This window comes from Quercus suber, unplaced genomic scaffold (assembly GCF_002906115.3).
Source record: "Quercus suber isolate HL8 unplaced genomic scaffold, Cork oak 2.0 scaffold_355, whole genome shotgun sequence".
Lineage (NCBI taxonomy): Eukaryota > Viridiplantae > Streptophyta > Magnoliopsida > Fagales > Fagaceae > Quercus > Quercus suber.
In genome coordinates this window covers 383,634-394,522 of record NW_027069807.1, presented here as the reverse complement: position 1 = coordinate 394,522, position 10,889 = coordinate 383,634, and the positions used below count along the sequence as shown (strand labels likewise).

General features: G+C 33.3%; 1 pseudogene; it reads left to right on the top strand.

Annotated features, from left to right (window-relative positions):
* The first annotated feature begins 11 nt into the window (after nucleotides 1-11).
* On the top strand, nucleotides 12-10,277 carry LOC112012279 (G-type lectin S-receptor-like serine/threonine-protein kinase At1g11330; annotated as a pseudogene).
* Nucleotides 10,278-10,889: the final 612 nt, after the last annotated feature.

The window sequence follows — 10,889 nt, the reverse complement described above, 5'->3', positions numbered from 1 at the left end:
AAATCGGTAAAATGGATGGGTTTCTGACATTGAATATGATGAATATCCCAGACTCTGCAGATTCCTCATCTGTTCTTGAACCTGATTGCAAACAGCAGTGCTTACAGAATTGCTCTTGTACAGCTTACGCATTAAATATTGGCACTGGTTGTTTGTCATGGACAGGAAGATTAATTGACGCACAGAAATTCTCTAGCGCCGGAATTGATTTCAACGTTCGTGTTGCCTATTCAGAACTTGGCGAGTTGTTTTGTTTTCCAACTTCAACCCAACCCACATAACACCTCAGCTCCCCAATCTAATGAATTCCTTGTAAAATACAATCTACTTGACCAAAATAAATAAGTAAATAAACCGGAAAAAAAACCATATTTAATTAACTATATTTCTGAATTAGTGTAATAGTTGTCACAATTACTGCGATCATAGGAGCAGTTTCTATTCCAATTTGCACTTTCTTACTGTGGAGGTGGATAATCACTCACAACTGTACTGTAAATCAGCAAGGAAAAAGAAAGAAAAGGGGTTCTTGTTGTTCAACAAAGGGAAATCACAGAAAACTTTTCCTAGTGACAACAAGAATGAAGTTGAAGTCCAGGAACTACCACTATTCAATTTTGAGAAGCTAGCGAGTGCAACAAACAACTTCAATCTCTCTAACAAGCTTGGTTAGGGTGGATTCACCCCGTGTAGCGGGTAATGGTTGCTCTTCTAAAGATTTACTAGTCATGGACCCATGCTTAAGGTTTTTTTTTTTTTTTTTTTTGAGTAAACAGTAATACTTATTAGAACACACACGAAATGCTTTAAGTTAGTATATCCACAACTATTAATTTGTTTATGTTATTTTTGGCTAAATATCCTTATCAATTCTTTTTAAAATTTAATGTTTCTAAATTGGCATGTGTTTTTTGTGTTCCATTTTTCCTTTGATACATTGCAACGTTTCATGAGGACAATTTTATTATTTAAATTTAAGTAAAATATTATATGTTTAATTTTTAAAATGAAAACGAGAGAACACATAAATAATTTAATGATAGGGATGATGTGACTGAATTTAAATATTAATAAAACTATAGCAAAAATAGGGAAGAAAAACAATAATGAGATTGTCCATGATGTGGGTAAACTAGAGTATAACAATAATAAATGTTATGCATGTGTGTGTTATCGAATTCAATGAATATATAGTTAATGATTTAAGTTTTGTTTACAAGGAACACTGTCAGATGGATAAGAAATTACAATAAAAAAAAAAAAAAAACTTTCTAGAACCTCTGCACAGGGGTTAGAGGAATTTATGAATGAGGTGGTGGTAATTTCTAAACTCCAACATCAAAATTTGTTAGGCTTCTTGGTTGTTGTGTCAAAGGAGAAGAGAGAATGTTGATATATGAATACATGCCAAACAAATGTCTGGATGCATTTCTCTTCGGTTAGTTAATTTTGAAACTATTTTTCTATTGCAAAAATATATGTTATATATATTTTTAATTGTATTGACAGAAATAGGATATTATGAGACAATGGAAAAAAATTATATATAATAATTATTGAATTTTTTATTTGTTTACCCCTAAAAAAAAAATTAGAAATACTCTCAAGCAAAATTAGGAACACCCTCCAAAAAAAATAAAATAAAAAATAAAATTATTTGTTCTACTTTCAAGCAAAAAAAAAAAAAAAAAAGTTGTAACAAGGCAAGCCCACAAAAAAGCCCAACAATATTACTGGCACTTTAAAAGGCCATAAAAAGAATTTATGAATCTAAACTATAAAAGAAAATTTAGCAAGCCCAAAAAATTTAGCACAACAACATAAATCACAAAATTGTAAAACTAAAGAAAATTTAACCCAATCAACCAAATTTTATCCAAAAAAAAAAAAAATAGTATGACCTCTCAAAAATTTAAAACAAAACTAATCTCTCATTCCATCAAAGATTAAAAAACACACACACACACACACACACACACACACACACACACACACACATAAACAAACAAATAAAACCCTAACTCTAAGCCTAACCAAGAGACTCAACGGCTGATGGTTGAAGTAAAGCAGTGAAGAGAGAGGCAACAGTGGCATGGTAGCAGCAGAGCTGCCAGCCCCACCCCTAGCCCAAACGCACCAAATCTAGTATCTCTCTCTCTCTCTCTCTCTCATGAGCAAGTGAGCAACGAGCACCAAAAAGAAAAAGCTTAAACTGTCTGATACAAAGACAGATAGAGAGAGAGAGAGAGTTCTTTCACTTTTTAAGAGACTTAAACAATGACTTAAAGAAGATACTAGAAGTGTCTAGTGGTGGATGGATATCCTCCCACGTCTTATGCTGAATGAGTTGATTTTTGTCTTCTTATTTTTTGTCTTTTTGTGCTTATATGAATAGCAATTTTTTTTAATGGTAAATTGTTATGTTTGTCTGTTAGTGTCTTTTTTTTTTTAAAGTAAAAATTGAGTTTGTTTGAAACTTTGAAATGAACTGGGAGTTGAGATATAATAAAGTTAGTGAATTGTAGTGTTGTGTTGTGTACATAGTGCAATAATGAATATTTTTTCTTCTTCTATATGTGCATTTATTTCTCTGTTCAATCCTTGTTGACGGTTTATTAAGAATTTATTTGGAAACAATTTATTTAATAGAAATTGAAAACTTTTTATTGGGGGCATGAGGCTTGTTTGTTGAGTGGAGTGAGGGGTGGATGGGCACATGGGGCTGGGTGAGATATTTGAATTGGGGGAAGTAAATGCACGTGGAATATGTGCTAGTGCAACCAATAAACAATAATTTAATTAACCAATATATTATAAAAGACAAACAAATTAAATTATGTTAGGCTAAACAACAATTAATAATTTTATAATTAATGAAACAACAATATACCAAATTATTAGATTGTTTAATTTATACTTTTTAAGGAACACCCTAAAAAAATTCCTTGAGTCACCACTGTGGCCTGGATTTTTTGAAGTAAAGAAGACTAGGCCAATACTAATAGGATTGTCGGAACTTAGTAAGTGTACCTTTTTGTTTGGCTATTTCAATTTAGCTACTAATACAAAAATTTGAGATGACATGACTTGGATTTTTTTTTTTTTTTTTATTGTTGAAATTTAGTGGCTACATGTCTCCTAAATATGCAATGGAAGTGCAATTTTCAGAGAAATTAGATGTCTTTAGTTTTGGAGTGTTGTTTCTAGAGATAGTCAGTGAAAAAAGAAACACTAGCTTTTAAAATGATGAGCAGTCCCTGAGCCTTTTAGGACTTGTAAGTCATCTTATTGCCTCATTTTTTTAAAACCTCAACTGCCTTTAGTTCTTTAATAAGTTTTGGTATTGATAGTAATAGTTATGTTCTTGTTTTCATTTTTCAAAGCACGGAAATTGTGGAATTAATGCATACAACACTATAACATTAATAGACCCAATGATATTTGAACCCAGCTTTCAAATGGAAATTTTGAGATGCATACAAGTTGGGCTATTGTGTGTGCAAGAATTTGCTCGAGATAGGCCAACTGTATTCACTGTTGTTTCCATACTTAAAAGTGAGATTGTTGATATGCCTCATCTAAAGAAACCAACATTCACTGAAAGGCAGATTATAGATTCCACTCAACTGAGCCAAACAAAATGCTCTATTAACAATGTTACTGTTACAATGATTCACGGTCGATAGCTAGCATGTATTGTCGACATAATCATGTTCTTGTTGTGTATTCATTTTGAATACTTTCATAAGAATCATAAACATTTTGCTAATATTCATCAATGTGAATGAATATTCAAAACCATTGGTACAAATAATAGACACTATTGTGTGTTTACATATTCATTTTGGACACTTTCGGAAGAATCTTATATGGTGTTAATACTTAATACAGATTCCTTTGTTCCCTCTTTGATTTCCAATATTAGTCCAATCTATGAAGAAGTAAGCCATTAAACCATATTCTCTTCTTGGAACACTTATGATTTACCTCTCTTTGACACAAAATTGCTAATTAATATGGCACCTACCAATAGCAATTGAACTTTCATATTAGTTCGGTAGAATATCTTACACAAAAGAGAAAACATACTCCGTGATTTTTTCTGGGTTTCAGCCTTTAAGATAGCACCTATGAGCATGGTCTTCACTTTGTAAACCTAAATCAGCTGAAGCTATTCAGCTCAGAAGAACTGATGATCTAAAGAAAGCCTTGATCTCTAAGTTGGCTTATCAGTCATCAGTAGCTTCTATTGCAGAGTAAGACATGGGTTCATATTCTCAAATCCAAATATCTTTAGTGGTATCCCATTCCAATCTTCAAAATTGAAGAAACAGCTTCTCCCATCTAGAAAGGAATTCACAAACTCTATTCCATTGCTTAACAACAGTCTTTGCCGCCTCATTGGATCAGGCTCAAATACTAATATATTGACTGTTTCACGGGTCCCTAAAATCCTCAACTTCACTTCACAGTTAAAATCAACCAAGTAACAGGCCTCATCCTCCTTCTCCTTGCTTCAAAGCAATGGAACAATTATTCTCTTCCAAAAAAATTCACTCCACGGCCAATCCCATTCATAAAATCCAAGTTCCACCAAACCCATCTGAAGATGTCATCATCTAGGTGCCTAATAAAAGAGTCACTGAAAAGATTTTCGCATCTTCCCCTGCTCAAGCTGAAGCTAAGGCAGCCTTTACTAGCGGTCTCCATTGACCATTGTTGCTAATCACGGATGCAAATCTGTTCTCTTTGAATGTAATGCCAAAGTTGTAATCTATGCCATTATCAAGCCCATCTTGTGCTCAGACTGGTTCACTTGAGCACATGTTGGGCCTATCTTTGTATAACTTGGGAACTCTATTTTGTATTGGGTTCTTATTGATGTTAATGGGCTTCAGGTTTGGTTCCCTAGTGGCCCTAGTCCCTCTTTTACTTCTGGGAAAAAATTTGTCCATATTTACCCAAAAAGCAGAAAAAAAGAACTAATTTGTTTATAGTTTTATATTATGTCATTCATTATATTTTATGTACCTGACAAGATTAAAATTTATGGTAATGACTGTTTTTAAATTTTTTATTGAAACGTTCTTTATTTTGGGATGTTACAATATGAAACTTGGAAATTGTTTATTTATTTATTAAATGCTAGATTGGAGAAAATGCACTTGAAATTTTTTCAACTTTTTAGATATTTTCAATTAAGGTTTCTAATTCTTATATATATATATATATATGTGTGTGTGTGTGTGTGTACATTTTTTCAAACACATAATGTACATGTTCTAATGTTCAATTTCAAATATCAACATTATCTTACATATGGCTAGTTGCCCAATTGTCCAATTCTATTTCTGATTCTGAATCTCTGATCCGCATATCAAAATGTTAAACAACTTCAAATCTTGTGACAGTGACAGATAAACCTTGTTTAATACTGCAGGGAATCAACCCCTTTGATTACTAATTTTCCCAGAAGAACTCTGAATCTAATAGGTGTTCTCTGATTTTATTTATTTATTTATTATTATTATTATTTTTATTCTTTTATTATTTAATTTATTTGAAGGACAGCCTCTGTCGCAGATAACTAACAATCCAAAGATAACTCTGCAAGTTATGGGACTTGTTAGTAAGAATAAAATACTTCAACTTATTCCTTGCTTGACAAAGCCAAAGGCAATAAAATCCTGAACTAAATGAAAAAAATTTCACTAGTAAACAACCCAGAAAAGCAATATATAAAAGCAACTTACGTAGTTTAGCCTGTTGACCAATTCTTTTTCTGAATCTCTAATCCTCTGTACAACTTCTAATCTTGAGACAATGACAGATAAACCATGTTTAATACTGCATGGAACGAACGAACCGCTTTGATTACTAATTGTCGGAGAAGATTTTCGATAGGTTTTCTGTGTGTGTGTGTGTTTTTCTCTGATCTGCAGTACAACTTCTAATCTTGAGACAATGACAGATAAACCTACATCATTGTTTATTGTAATTTTGGTTTTTTCCTTAAAATTATATGAAGCAAGGCTTTTAAAAGTAATATTATGGGTACTTGGGTAGCCTGTGTCTCAGATAACTACCGAACCAAAGTTGCAAATTGTTATAAGAATAAGACTCTGCTGTCCCGAACAAGTTATGGGACTTCTTAGCAAGAATAATTTGTTGTTTATCCTTCGTTGCATTTGTTTAGAATCTGGTTCTGCGGCTTCTGCCAGAGACTATCACATCTTCTCAACCCATCAAAGACCCTGACTATATAATCTCCAATGGGAGTAGTTTCAAACTGGGATTCTTCAGCCCCGTAAGCTCTACCAATCGTTACCTCGGAATATGGTATAACAATATTTCCGTGTTCGCTGTTGCATGGGTAGCTAACAGAGACAAACCCCTCCATGATTCTTCTGGGGTTCTTACTATATCTGTGGTAGGACTTCTGGTGCTACTAAATGGACAAAAGGGGGTAATTTGATCAAGAATGTTACAACCTCTGTTCCTAAATCAACTGCCCAGCTTTTGCATTCAGGGAACCTTGTCTTGCAACAAAACACTACAGGGACAATCATATGGCAGAGTTTCCAACGTCCTTGTGATACTCTCTTGTCCATGATGAAAATGAGTACTAACCGGATAACAAGTAACAAAGTCCAGTTCACTTCCTGGAAAAGCCTTTCTGTCCATCCATTGGAAGCTTCTCGGTTAGTATTCAAGCTCTTAGTCTTCCTCAAGTATTCATTTGGAAAGATGGTAGCCCATATTGGCGCAGAGTGGTCCATGGAATGGTCAGCTCTTTATTGGGATACCATCTATGCTTTCAGGACTTCTGAACGGATTAAGTCTCATCGATGATCAAGAAGAAGGAACAATTTCTTCTATTTTTCTGATGGGAGCTATTCTTTGATACATTTATCCCTCAATGTGCAATGAAATACAAAGGACATAATTTGGAATTATGACAAGAACAATTGGGAGGTCGTGTGGAAAGCTTTGCAGAGTGAGTGTGATGTTTATGGTAAGTGTGGTGTGGGGCATTTGGTAGCTGCAATTCACAGAGTTCGCCAATTTGCAGCTGTTTACTGGGGTTTAAGCCAAATAACACAGAAGAATGGAATAGAGGGAATTGGACTAGTGGATGTGTGAGGAGCACGCCGTTGCAGTGTGAAGAGGTTGCCACCGGTGGTGAAATCGGTAAAATGGATGGGTTTCTGACATTGAATATGATGAAGTCCCAGACTCTGCAGATTCCTCATCTGTTCTTGAACCTGATTGCAAACAGCAGTGCTTACAGAATTGCTCTTGTACAGCTTACGCATTAAATATTGGCACTGGTTGTTTGTCATGGACAGGAAGATTAATTGACGCACAGAAATTCTCTAGCGCCGGAATTGATTTCAACGTTCGTGTTGCCTATTCAGAACTTGGGAGTTGTTTTGTTTTCCAACTTCAACCCAACCCACATAACACCTCAGCTCCCCAATCTAATGAATTCCTTGTAAAATACAATCTACTTGACCAAAATAAATAAGTAAATAAACCGGAAAAAAAAACCATATTTAATTAACTATATTTCTGAATTAGTGTAATAGTTGTCACAATTACTGCGATCATAGGAGCAGTTTCTATTCCAATTTGCACTTTCTTACTGTGGAGGTGGATAATCACTCACAACTGTACTGTAAATCAGCAAGGAAAAAGAAAGAAAAGGGGTTCTTGTTGTTCAACAAAGGGAAATCACAGAAAACTTTTCCTAGTGACAACAAGAATGAAGTTGAAGTCCAGGAACTACCACTATTCAATTTTGAGAAGCTAGCGAGTGCAACAAACAACTTCAATCTCTCTAACAAGCTTGGTTAGGGTGGATTCCCCCGTGTAGCGGGTAATGGTTCTCTTCTAAAGATTTACTAGTCATGGACCCATGCTTAAGGTTTTTTTTTTTTTTTTTTTTTTGAGTAACAGTAATACTTATTAGAACACAACGAAATGCTTTAAGTTAGTATATCCACAACTATTAATTTGTTTATGTTATTTTTGGCTAAATATCCTTATCAATTCTTTTTTTAAAATTTAATGTTTCTAAATTGGCATGTGTTTTTTGTGTTCCATTTTTCCTTTGATACATTGCAACGTTTCATGAGGACAATTTTATTATTTAAATTTAAGTAAAATATTATATGTTTAATTTTTAAAATGAAAACGAGAGAACACATAAATATTAATGATAGGGATGATGTGACTGAATTTAAATATTAATAAAACTATAGCAAAAATAGGGAAGAAAAACAATAATGAGATTGTCCATGATGTGGGTAAACTGAGTATAACAAAATAAATGTTATGCATGTGTGTGTTATCGAATTCAATGAATATATAGTTAATGATTTGGTTTTTTTTTTTAAAGGAAACTGTCAGATGGACAAGAAATTGCAGTAAAAAACTTTCAGAACCTCTGCACAGGGGTTAGAGAATTTATGAATGAGGTGGTGGTAATTTCTAAACTCCAACACAATCAATTGTTAGGCTTCTTGGTCTGTGTGTGTAAGGAGAGAGAGGATGTTGTATATGAATACATGCCAAACAAAGTCTGATGCATTTCTCTTGGTTAGTTAATTTTGAACTATTTTTTATTGCAAAAATATATTTATATATATTTTTAATTGTATTGACAGAAATAGGATATTATGAGACAATGGAAAAAAAATTATATATAATAATTATTGAATTTTTTATATTTTTTACCCCTAAAAAAAAAATTAGAAAACCTCAAGCAAAATTAGGAACACCCTTTTTTTTTTAGGGAAAACTGTCAGATGGACAAGAAATTGCAGTAAAAAGACTTTCCAGAACCTCTGCACAGGGGTTAGAAGAATTTATGAATGAGGTGGTGGTAATTTCTAAACTCCAACACCGGAATCTTGTTAGGCTCCTTGGCTGCTGTGTTGAAGGAGAAGAGAGGATGTTGTTATATGAATACATGCCAAACAAAAGTCTTGATGCATTTCTCTTTGGTTAGTTAATTTTTGTATCATTTTTTATTACAAAAATATTTTACACATTTTAATTTTCTGGACAGACTTCACTTGAAATAGCTTTCTGATGACTTCCACCAAAATAACTTTTGCAAAGTTCATGTTCATCACCTTGTAGATTTAATCATCACTTTCTTTCTCCTGTTAACGTTTCTTTTGTTTAATTTATTTAGATCCACACAAAGAAAGACTGCTAGATTGGAAAAAACGCTTCAACATTATTGAAGGAATTGGCCGAGGTCTACTCTACCTTCATAGGGATTCTAGATTACGGATTATTCATAGAGATCTAAAGGCAAGTAACATATTGTTGGATAAAGAGCTAAATCCAAAAATATCAGATTTTGGTATGGCCAGGATTTTTGGAAGTAATGAAGACCAGGCCAATACTAATAGGGTCGTTGGAACTTAGTAAGTAACTCTTGACTTGATCATTTCAATTAGATACTAATACTAATATTTGAGATGACAAGATTTGGATGTGTTTTGTTGTTAATATTTAGTGGCTATATGTCTCCTGAATATGCAATGGAAGGCCGATTTTCAGAGAAATCAGATGTCTTTAGCTTTGGAGTGTTGTTACTAGAGATAGTTAGTGGAAGAAGAAACAGTAGCTTTTATAATGATGAGCAGTCCCAAAGCCTTTTAGGACTTGTAAGTCATTTCATTGCCTCATTTTTATTTTTATTTTTAAATATCATTGCTTTTTGTTCTTTAATAAGTTTTTTTTATTGTTGGTTATAATTTCTGTCATGTGTTCACTTTTCTAGGCATGGAAATTGTGGAACACAGACAACGCTATATCATTAATAGACGCGATGATATATGAGCCCTGCTTTGAAATAGAGATTTTAAGATGCATACAAGTTGGGCTGTTGTGTGTGCAAGAATTTGCTCAAGATCGGCCAACAGTATCTGATGTTATTTCCATGCTTAGAAGTGAGATTGTTGATCCACCTCTTCCAATGAAACCAGCCTTCATTGAAAGGCAGGTTGCATCAGACACAGATTCCTCTCAACGCAGCCAAATAGAATGCTCTGTTAACAATGTTACTGTTACAATGGTTCAAGGTCGATAGTTGGCATGTGTTATTGACATAGTCATGTTGTGGTTATTTATTCATTTTGAACACTTTCAGAAAAATCTTAAAACTTTTGTTTGTATTCAACGAACAGAATGAATATTCAAACCATTGGTACAAATAATAGACATTTCCAGCATGTTATATGGTTTTAATACTGACTCCTCTATTCTCTCTTATGTCCACCATTAGTCCTATCTACGTCAAAGAAAACCCTTAAATCATCTTAAGGATGATTTAACATTCTTTAGCACAAAATTTTAGGTGTATTAAAGCTTTAAGGTCAATTCCAAAAATTGCTAATTAATACCGCACCTACCTGTAACATATGATGATATGAACTAACATTTTACTTCAACTAGAAAGCTCACATGATAAACTTCAATTTGAAGGGATATACTATAGGCATTAAATCTCTGAGAAATAAGACTGAACTCACAAAAACTTGAACTTGGGGACCAAAAGCACTAACTTGAAAAGTTTGCTAAGTGAGTGCTTTTGGTTCCTCAAATTTCCTAATAGCACACTGTTGGCCTTATTATATTATTATTATCTAAAATTTTCAATGTATTCTCTCCATTTGCTTTCTTCCCCAAATTAATATTATCCAATTGTGAAATATAAATTTTAACATTTTATCGCTAATTCTATGTATGACAAGTCTTGTGGCTATGTTTTACATAATTAATGATTTTGCTAATTCTATGTATGAAAGATGGCTCCAAAATGACATAGCACCTATTGCAATTGTATTATTATAACCGCGGTTTTAGGGATT